Source organism: Lynx rufus, unplaced genomic scaffold, assembly GCF_022079265.1.
Source record: "Lynx rufus isolate CCGP_SWC_20201006 ecotype Redwood Valley unplaced genomic scaffold, mLynRuf1.p SCAF_2, whole genome shotgun sequence".
NCBI lineage: Eukaryota > Metazoa > Chordata > Mammalia > Carnivora > Felidae > Lynx > Lynx rufus.
The window spans coordinates 170,560,947-170,572,968 of NW_025814834.1; positions in this window are offsets into that span (position 1 = coordinate 170,560,947).

Here is a 12,022-nt window from a genome sequence, read left to right on the forward strand (position 1 = left end):
ATGATCTCACAGTTCGTGAGTTCAAGCCCCACGTCGAGCTCTCTGCTGACAGCTCAGAGCCTGGAGCCTGCTTCGGATTCTGTGTCTCCTCCTCTCTCTGTCCCTTCCCCACTCATGCTCTGTCTCTCTCTGTGTCTCAAAAATGAATAAATGTTTAAAAAAAATTAAAAAAAAAAGAAATAGGAGGCAGGGAGTGGCTGGAGTTGATAGCAGAAAGCTAGACAAGGGTGAAATCATGAAGATTCCTGAATATGTGCTCAAGGGCCTGAAAATGGTAAAGAGTCACGGATGGATTTCAACTCTATGATTGGCATGATCAGAGTAAAATGTTGGAACAGTCTTTTAAGGGCACGTGAAGAATGAATTAGATGGAGTAAAACTGGACATAGTAAACAGGCAACTTCAGTTACCTCAAAAGTGATGGAATTGTGGCTCAAATTATTGGCAATGGGACTGGAGAGAGAGGATGAATTGGAGAAGGATGTAGGAGGTAAAATTGGTAGGAGTAAGTGTCTAATTAATAAAAGAGAAGGAGTTCATGGTAACTCCCAGATAAGAAATTTGGGTGTCTGGAGGCAATGTTGGGAAAATACAGATGGAGGAACATTCTCTAGTCCCTTTCTCCTCAGTCATCCCCATGACTACCCATGTTATTTCCTTAAATATTAGAGCATGACAGTCACTTTCTGATCAAAAACCTCATTATTTATAGAAGAAAATCCAACTCTTTAAGAAAGTAATTTAGGTGTGGCATGATCTGGCTCCAGCTTAACTTCTAGTGTCACTTGTACCCAATGCACTAGCTCCATGGGATATATGCTATTCTCAGGACACACCATGAACTCCTTTATATACCAGTCGGTGTGACTTTGAGCACATTCGTAGATTTTCTGTACCATATTTCCTCATCTGTAAAATGAGGATAATGATACCTTCCTTATGTGGTTATTGTAAGGATTAAATAACCCAACACGCTTAGAGCAGGGTTTGACACATACTTAAAATTTCTTTAATGAGTTATATCTTTGAAATGCCTTTTCCTGTTTTGTTTTGCTTTGTTTTGTTTTGCTTTTTGATTGAGAGACATAGTCTCAGCTTTCTAGGAATTTTCAGTTTAGTTGTAAGAGTAAGAGAGGCAGACATTGTAAGCCCTTGAAGATAGAGATTTCTCAATCTTAGATTATTATTATCTTTATCCTGAAAGTGACTATTGTAGAATTTTGAGCAGGGGAGTGATATTACTGGATATGTGTTTTAGCAATATCACTCTCATCAGCGTGGAGAACGGACTGAAAAGAGATGAGTTTAGTTTTCCACATACTGAGTTGGAGGCGCTGGTAAAATTTCTAAGTAGAAATACTTAGTAGGAAATAAGAGTTTAGAGTAGTGCTGTCTAATGGATGTATAATGTGAGCTACAAATGTGAGCCGTGCATGTCCTTTTAAATGTTTAATAACTACATTTTAAAAAGTAAACAGGGGCGCCTGGGTGGCGCAGTCGGTTAAGCGTCCGACTTCAGCCAGGTCACGATCTCGCGGTCCGTGGGTTCGAGCCCCGCGTCAGGCTCTGGGCTGATGGCTCAGAGCCTGGAGCCTGTTTCCGATTCTGTGTCTCCCTCTCTCTCTGCCCCTTCCCCGTTCATGCTCTGTCTCTCTCTGTCCCAAAAATAAATAAACGTTGAAAAAAAAATAAATAAAAATAAAAAGTAAACAGAAATAGGTCAATTGATTTTAATGATACATTTCATTTGCCCAATATTCCTAAAAGTGTTGTCATTTCAACATGTGTATGAAAATTTTTGAGATATTTCCCATTCATTTTTTCTAGGTCTTTGAAATATGGTGTGTATTTTATCCTTATAGCCATCTCAGTTTGAAGTGGCCACATTGCAAGTGCTACACAGCCACATGTGGCTAATGTCTATAGTATTGAACATCTCAGGTCTAGAACTTAAGAGAGAAGCCAGGACTACAAATAAAGATTTGAGAGTCATCAGCATTCAAGTGTAATAGTTCAAGCAATGAGTAAGCTCTGGGGTGCCTGGGTGGCTCAGTTCCTTGAGCATTCAACTCTTGATTTCAGATCAGGTCATGATCCCAGGGTTGTGGGATGGAGCCCTGAGTCAGGCTCCATGCTCAGCATAATTAATGAAGATTCTCTCTCTCTCTCTCTCTCTCTCTCTCTCTCTCTCCCTCCCTCCTTCCCTTCCTCCCTCTCTTTACCTCTCTTTCTCTCCCCCTCTGCCCCTCTCCCCACTCTTGCATTCTCCCTCTTAAAAAAAAAGAAGAATCTGAAAGCCATAAGCTCAGCAAATGGGAATGTGTAGGATGAGGAAAAGGCCATGGGAATATCAGAGATAAGTGAAAGAGAAAGGGCCCATAAAGGAGAGTGAGAAAATAGAGCATAAATTGGGAGGAATACCATCATGTAAAGGAAGCAAGAGGGACTTTTGAGAAGATAAGTGTAGTCAATAAGATCAAGTGTTTTTGAGATATATTCTTATTGTGTGTACTTATTATATAGATATTATTATAAGGGTTTTGCCATCTCTGATAGGAATTATTTAACTATAAGTAGGTTAGTTATTCAAATTCTGGCAAGACAGTTATCAAGATATCATTTCTTCATTTTGTGCATAGTCACAAAATGTCATTGTTTGATTTCATTAAACCATGTGTATTGCCTCTTTCTATTAACTTGTGCCAGTCACAGTGACCAAACTATTGCTACTTGCCCGGAACTGTTTAAGTCTACTTTTCAAGTATAAGTATATCTAGGGCCTGTTTTGTTCTCAGAATCGTCCCAGTTTGGATAATAAATTATTTGGTCACCCCATACATGGTAAACATAATTTTCGACACCTGGAACATAGTCAAACTGCCCTTCAGGTTTTCTACTAATGGATAGAAAAGTACTAAGAAAGAAAGAAAGAAAGAAAGAAAGAAAGAAAGAAAGAAAGAAAGAAAGAAAGAAAGAAAAGTGCTTGAAACACACATAGGTGCCACTTACTATAGTTTTAATTGCCTCCCAGTTAGATCAGGGCTTTTCTTTGGACTCTCCTGAAGTGTTCTGAAGGGAGTTGAAGCAGCATAACCTGCCAAGTAAGACTGTGACTGAATCTTTGTGAGTACATCTGTACATTCTCATCCCATCCACGTTCCCAGGATAATGAAAGTGATTTATTAAGCACTTGCTATGTGCTACATGCTTTCATATGCAATTTACATGTATTTAATTTTTACTACAATCTTATGAGGGAGGGGCTATAATTATTCCCATTTTACAAATGAGTAAGGTTAGCCAGTGTTTGAACCTGTGCAGTGTGGCTTCAGAGCCCATGCTCTTAACCACTACATTATACTGTTCTGTAATATCATCTTTCTCTTCACCTGCCCCTTCCATTCCTTCCTCATCCCCAACAACTTTCTCACTGGCACTCACAACTGAGTTAAATATTTCAGTATGACATATTGATTAAATGCTTCTATACTTTTAATATTAATTATTTGAATGATGGAAGATGAACCAAGAACAGAGACCTTTATTGTCTAGTCATTACTTTGATATTCTGCTCTTTTATGGGAAGAGAAGATTTGTGTCAACCATTTTGTGTTATTTTCTTTTAAAAGGATCCATAACACTTTTTTTTAGAGGAAAAGATTTATTTATGTTTTTATTAATTTTTTTTATTTATTTTTGAGAGAGAGAGAGTGCAAGCAGGGGAGGGGCAGAGAGAGAGGGAGAGAGAGAATCTCAAGCAGGCTTCATACTGTCAGCACAGAACCAGATGTAGGGCATCAGGCACTCAGGTGCCCCATGCTTAATCGACTAAGCCACCTTGGTGGTTCTTGCTCAGTATCTCCCATGAACCTGCAGACAAGCTGTTGACTGGGGCTACATTCATCTGAAGATTTGATTAGGACTCCATCACATGGCTGCTTACAGGAGGGCTCAGTTCATTGCCATGTAGGCGTCTCCATAGGAGTTCTTAAATATCCTTATGACATAACAGGTAGCTCCTCAGAACAAGAGAGAAAGCAAGAGAGAAGCCACAATGTCTTTTATAACTTAGCCTCATCACATGCTATCACTTCTGCTGAGTCTATTGGTCACACAGAACAACCCAATACAGTGTAGGAGTGCACTGTATAAGGATACGAATACCAGAAAGTGATCATCAGTGGCCATCTTGGGGGGCTGGCTACCACAATCCACTCTTTGATCCCCTATGACTCATGTTGCTCCTGCATACAAAATGTATTCACTTACTCTCAAGGTTCCTAAAAGTCTCATTTCATTATAGCATCACCTCAAAGTTCAGAATCTCATCATATAAATCAAGTTCAGGTATAGACAGCTCCTTGAGTACAGTTCCTCTTGATCTGAAGACCTAACTAAAGAGACAAATTACCTTCCTTCACACACACCCAACATGCAATGGTAAGATAACCATAGAATAATTGCTATAAAGACATTCTTATTCAAAAAGGGGGAATAGGGGAGTCACACAAGAGTAACTGGTTCATAGCAATTCTGAAATCCAGTTAGGCACAGGGTGATATTTCCTTGATTAGGTCTCTGTGCCTGAGAATAATTCCCCACGATCTTGTCTCTCCACCTTCTGGGTTATTTCCATTCTCCAAATCACCCTTGCTTTTTCATGAAAGATAGCACACGTTTGCGGCTGATTAATTTTTTTTTTTTTTTGGCCTGTTTCTTGCTTATGGAAGTTTGGAAGGTCCAAACACCTCTTTTAATTTTTCTGTGTGTATGTCCCTTTTTGTCCAGTCTGGAGATGTTTCTGCCAATGGAATTCTCTTCTGCCAATATACTTCTACAGGTATCTCCTGTCATCCTTACAGTCATATATATTGATGAAAATGAACCCCATTCCAGCTCCAGAGGGTGTGAAACTTGATTGATTTAATCTAGCTATGATGATTTCATTCACCTTGCCAGAGATTGATTAAGACATGGTGACGTGATACCATTTTGTCCAGTAAGAAAGAAGGAGAAGGTTGTTCAAGGGTTTCTAGGAAAGGTTTTCTTTGGTGACAAATATCTCTAGGGAAGATAGAGTTCCTCTTCTGCTATAGACATTGTTAGGTCTGCATATCATACTTGCAGTTGTCATCTTTTGGCTTTGAGGCTAGCAGAGGAAAAGGCTGGAAAGCACTTAGATTCTTCATTATGTAATTGAGCAACTGAATTAATCAATGCCAGAAAAGCAAATTTTCTTTAAGTTTTGAAATATTTATTTAATTAATCTCTACACCTAACATGGGGTGCACGCTCACAACCCCAAGATCAAGAATTGCTTGTTCTTCCTACTGAGCCAGCCAGGTGCTCTGTAGTCATGAATATAAAGTGACACCCAGTCAGCATGACTGCCTGTTTGTTTTGTTTATTTATTTGTTTGTTTGGGCTGATTGCTCAGGTGAAGGCTGGAGAAAAATAGTGGATAATGTGATACAAACAGGGTTATGTGCTTATGTGTTTACCAAGTATAGTAGGTATACTTTACAAAGAAATTTATTACAAGTATGAATCTCCCTCTTTCTACTTTCCTCTCCCCTCCCCCCTTTCCTGTGCCCTTATCTCTTTTTTCTGTTCTTGCCCATTCATTTTTCCTCATCCTATTTTTCCTTCCCCTTTCTTCCTCCTGTATAGGTAACTTCTCTGTCTTCTTTGAGCTACCACTTATTTTTATGCATTGTTTTATTCGATACCCATAACAGCCCTGTCTAGTAGATACTGATTAATATTCCCATTTTTTAGTTGATAGATTAGACTAAGCAACTTGTTCATGGTCATACAGCTAAAAAGTAGCCAAACAAGCATTCAGCTCAAGTCTATATGATTCCAGAGTCTGTGCTTTAGCCACTATGCAGGAGTGAAAGGAACTCTTGTAAAAGAAAATTTGCTAGCTCTCAGTGTTAAACTAGTGGAGTTCTAGTAGATATATCTTATATAGATATATGAGCAGAAAACTGTGATTAAGGCCTCTAATTCTTATGGGAGCCAATACTGTAACTTTAAAATAATTAATATTTAAGTGTTTATTATTCTTTAAAACAAGATAAAACCTTGAAAGTTTAAAACAAGACAAAGATTCTAATTTTTCTAACTAGTTTTACCCTATTAAGTTAGCTGGTTCCCTGAAGACTTGATTGCCACAACTTAGGTAGCTAAAAAGAGGAAAATTTCAGTCCCAGACCCTCTCACCCACCCCCCATATATGAGGATGCTAAAAGGGTGCCAACCACATCTGATATTTATCTCTTTTTCTAGGATATTTTATAACAAATCATGACCTAGAGAGAGTTCTCTGAAACCTAAGGAAATGAATCTTTGTGTATTAATTTAGAAAACTTTACTTTTAGTGGTCCAATTTTGCAGTTGTTTAGAGAGTCATATTTAGTTTTGACCATGTATCTTTCCTTTTTAGGAATAGGAAATTGGTATCAAAAAAACGATGAAATCTTCTGTCTCTGGTAGTCTTATCAGTCTGTAACTAGTTGGGACTACTTAGGAATTCAATTTTTTTTTGAATACTGTGCCTTGGAGAGGAAAATATTTTCTTTGTGCTCTGATTTGGGTGTTGTTTAGAGAAAGTGATATTTAGTTTGGAGAATGACAGTCCTCTTGTTCCCTTATAGATCAGTATTGATAACTGACAAATAGCCCTGATGCCTCCAGGGCATTCACAGTTTTTGAATATTCACTCCTATTTATTTAAAAGACTTAGAGGAAAACAGCTATACTTACTCTTTTATTATGTTAATCTAATTTACATACCGACTGGAATTGTTTATATAGGGGATTCTGACAGTGATACTGTTTGCCTAAGGAAGAAAACTTGGTAGCAATCTTGTCATTTAGTATTTACAGTCTGCAAGCTGTATATATTTGGAGAATCTTTCTAAAATATTGCATGACAGGAAATTTCAATAAGCATGTTTAAATGAATTCTAAGGAAACAGACAGAAAGGAAATATGCCTCTCTGGTTCTGAAACATTTATCTCCCTGGGTGGAAAAGGGTAGGGGTAAGCCTTTGAATGATAGATAGTCCAAGAGAAAAATGCACATTAATCTGTGGTTTAATGTGTTCCCTAAATGTCTTAATTGCTTTTAAAGCCATGTAAATAAATAACATTCAAAGGACGTGAATTAATATCCTAAGAAATGACTTTCCTGATATAAGGGCTCCTATTTCAAATAATATTTATATGGCACTACAAATAATTTTCAGCCAAGAATTAAAACCTGCAGTTGGGAAACCAGAATTTACCAACTGTTAGTAGGAACATTTTTTTGTTTTGTGGTTTTTGTTCTACCATAAGGCTAATCCTTGCCCTAGGTATTCACATGTTGTTTCACAAAGGAAGAAAGGATCAACACTCTCAGGGAGGGGACAGAGGATCTTGGACTGCTAAATCTTACAATCTTATCTTTACAGCACATTAAAGATAGGAATTGAACCTAAAGATAAATTCAGCATATCCTTAGTTTTATTTCTGAATACAACATTTTATGTCTTACAGAGAGATTAAAAAAAAAAAGGTTTGTTTTAAATGATCATCAATTTTGTGAATTAAAAGTGAGGTATCTGGTCATAATCCTCCTTACACTCTCCTCAAATGATTAAAATAAAAATCTATAAGCCAATTCCAATTTTGGAGAAGTTTTAATGTTGAACTTTATTTGATTTGTAAAACTCAGCTTATTTTCTCTTTTGCACCTGTGAGTGACCCACCCCCTGACTCCTCCTGGACATACGAAGGTTCTATAGTATTTATATCTTAGACTCATGATTAGAAATTCATGATTCAGTATATAAATACATGTAACTAAACACATACATATATGAAACATGTTTCATAGAACAAGATTCACACTGTGTGTTGTACTATGACTTTTTTTTCCTATTCTGGAGGGGAAAAAAATGCTAGTCACGACCCACAAAATTGATTTCATGGCCCACTAATGAGTTGCAACCAACAGTTTGATAAAACACTATCCAGACTCTAGAGAAATAAGAGAATTGAACAAGCACGTTCTTTTTGACTTGCTGAAATTCTGAAGCCAAGTGAAACCTCTCCTCCTTCCTTTATACCATCTTTCATGTTTTTCCCTATGCATTTGTTTCCTCATGTTATATTCAGACCTGGGACTTAACAGATTTGGAAGGTGGAAAGCTGATTTTTGTCACCACTAGCTTCAGAAGTAGAGAAGTTGCAGCTAAGAAGTGTCTCACAGAATAACCTGCAAATGAATGAAACAGCTGTAACCAGGGTATGACTATCAGATCCTGCTGGGCACACTTTAAACCTATTGTAGAGGAGGCCTTTATTAGAGATGTACTCACTTCTTGTGAAAGATGAGTCTATAGCCTTGCTTTTAAAGCACTGTGTATGGCTGTTTAAATGAATCTCTTTTTGAAAAAATTCATAATCCTGTTCTACAGCAAATACTAGAATATCAACTATAGGAAAGCAAGGATTTTTGTCCATTTTTTCACTAATGTATCCCTAATCCCTAGAACACTGCCTGATACAAGTTGGTGCCCATTAAATACTTGTTCGATAAATCTAAACATAGTTATTTCCTAAAGAATTCCCCAATTGGAGCACACCTGTATTCACATAGCATGGACAGTTGTATACAATCTTGCCGGTCATCATTCCTTATCACATTTTCTAGAAGACCCTTTGGGCCAAGATCACATTAAAAAGTAACATCGGGGCACCTGGCTGGCTCAGTCAGTACAGCAAGGGACTCTTAATCTTAGAGTCATAAATTTAAGCCCTACATTGGGCATGGAGCCTCCTTTAAAAGAAAAAAAAAAAAAAAGACAAAAAATAACCTCAATGCAGTTTGTGCACATCATTTATACCTTATTAAAGCTGTTTACAAAACTAAACGAAACAAAAAATAACCTCATTAATGTAAAAGTGTTGCTTTAAGAGAGGCCAATGATGCCAGGAAAGAACAAATAACCAAAGGGAGACAAAAGAAATTCTAATATGCATGATAATATCAAGCATTTATGAATGCTTAATAGCTAGGTAGGAAAGGAGAAATATTCAATTCTCTGTCATTCAGTTCTCACATTTCTGAGAAGTAGATACTACTTTTAGTCCTTTTTTTTTTTTTTAAAGAAATTTAGATTTATGGGGCTTAAGTGAATTAATCAAACCTGCATAGGTAATAAGCAGTTAAAGTGGAATTTGAACCCAGGTCTACTGTTTTAAGTTTATAGTAGATGAGGTTAAAGCTTATTAAGACACTAAAGTCAACTTATACACTTCAGTTTTAAATTCATATTCGTCATTTTTTCATTATTCATTTACTTATTAAATTTTAAAAGTTTATTTTTGAGGGAGAGAGAGAGAGAGACAGAACACCAGTGGGGGAGGGGCAGAGAGAGAGGGGGAGACAGAATCTGAAGCAGGCTCCAGGCTCTGAGCTGTCAGCACAGAGCCCGAAGCAGGGCTTGAACCCACAAACCAGGAGATCATGACCAGAGCCAAAGTCGCTGCTTAACCTACCAAGCCTCCATTCATTTAAACAAATGAGTTGAGACCCTACTATAAACTAGGTATTAGGTCAACAGTGTTAACTGCGTAGGTGTAGTCTCTGCTCTCAAGACATAGGATCTGGTGGAGCAGACAGGTAATAGAGAAGAAATAAACAAACAAAAAGTGTTTATCAACAAAATGTGATAAAGGAAGAGGTAGAGTGTTACAATACAGAATAATAGCTGGGAAGCCTAGGGTGTCTTATTTTAAGATAGAATTGCCTAATGGATCTTTTAAGCTAAGATCTGGAGGATGTGGAATCAGTCTTTCTAAGAGCAGGAGGTAGTTGTTAAGAGGTACAGAGGGTGACAACACTGTGTTCCAGGTAGCAGAATGGCTCAAGAGAAAACCTCTGAGGCAAAAAAGAGCTTAGGTAGGTGGACAGGAGCTTTGTGCACCAGAGGAACAAGAAATGTGGTTTGGAGAGGTTGGGCTGGGGCCACATCATACAAGGTCTTGTCAGCCTTGGAAAGGAGTTTGGATTTTGCTACATATGCACAGGAATAGCCATTCTCAGATCAGTCCTTTGGATAACACTGCCAATGAGAGGTTTTTAATTAGAATGCTTGATAAACTCATTGCATCAAATGAAATTTCAATATCTAATTAGCATGTATTACAGTAACTACTGTGTATCCCTTTACTATTATCTAGCCCTCCAGTACCTTTTCAAGAGTGCATATATTTTCTTTGGTAATTTCCCATTTGGAAATGCCCAACATTTTACTTTTATTCCTATATTGTCTACTCCTGTAATGTATCAATTGGCTTTTAGAAAGCGTGTATTGAAGTCTTACTAACTACTATGGATCTTATCCTGATGAACTAGCAGACTAATAGCAGAGTTGATACATAAAATATTACATTATAAAGTAAAATGTGTTAAATGGGATAAAAGATATCAATAAAATACTCCTGGGAATTCAGAAGAGAAAGAGATTCCTTTCAGCCCTGGGGGATTAAGGGGAAGGAGAGCAGGAGGATTAAGAGACTTCCTGAAGGAGGTAGCATTTGCTCACGGTTTTGAAAGGATAAGTAGGATTTAAACATTAGGAAGTAGAGAAAAGGGCAAAAAATCTGATTAATTCCAAGTATACATGAGTGCATGTGTGTTTAGCATGGTCCTTACTGCATTGCGGATCCTCAGTTTGATATGATTGTCACCAGACCCTTGGGAAACATCCAGGACTAAAATTTTTTGAATGTATTATGCCGTAGGATTGAAGTTCATTGTACTCTGTACAGAAATTATGTGTACTTCTACCCAGGGCTATTTGTCTTGACTTTCTCAGCTGCTTAAATTTATTAACAAATAATATGGAGAACTAAAGAATTAGAGAGGTAGTTTTAAAAGAGCATTGCATGGGGACAGAGAATCTAGTCTTGTTTCTTGCTATCTTAATGAGTGATCTTGTTTCTAAAACTATTTGTTTGTAAAGGGGAAAATAATATTTCTATCCCCTATCCCCTACCTATTCAGGCATAGATGACTATGAGCTGTGATGAAAAAGCTCAAAAGAAAGACAGTGCATAAATAAAACAATAAAAACAACAATTAAGAAAACACTATTATGCAAAATGATGTTGTTGAAACTCTTTTAGGCAGAAAGCTTTGTATAGAACCATGAGGTGCTGGAAATTCCTTCCCTTTATTTTTTTAAACAAGATTTGGAAGTTAAAAGATGATTACAGGTATTTAAATTTGTCGTTGAATGTGGTCAATTCAGAAGGCAGTGTAAGCAGGCAGTTTATAAGACTGCCTGTCTTTATTAACTGGATGGGGAGGACCAGGGTGGGTGGGTGGTGATGGTGTCCTTTGTTAAAATCTGGAAGTGAAAAGCTAAAATCTACCCAATTTAAAAAGCAGCGTTCACAGTAACTTCAGGATGCACTTCTGTAATTTATAGTTAAAACATAAAAAAAAATATTTGGAAAGAGTTTCAAGATGTTGTAAAGACAGATTTCTTAGAAAAGAGGGGTTTCTTAGAAAGCTAAGGTGCAATATTGGTGTATTTTATTCTGAGTACCTTTACTGTATGATATAGCTTGAAAAAAAAATCTTAATTTGAAGCATGGTAAAGTACGTTGTGGTGAAGCATTTGCTACATCCACCAATGTCCCAGTTCTCTGAAGCTTAATATATTTAAATAATCTGATTGCTATCTGAAGATTATTCTTTCTGATCTTAATTTGAAGATTCTGGTTTTAAACACTGAGAAGACAAAAAACTAAAAAATTAATTAACTTTTAGTTAATTAATAAAGCTATTGTCTAGAGAACTAAAAAAAACCTCTTAATCATTTTAACCTTATAAATTCACAGCTATACCATCAAATATATATTAGTTTTATATATTACTAACTGACTTAAGACATCTTTTTCAAAGAAAGTATTTTGAATGGAATCTTGACTTTTACATAACAATTGATAAGTAAACCCT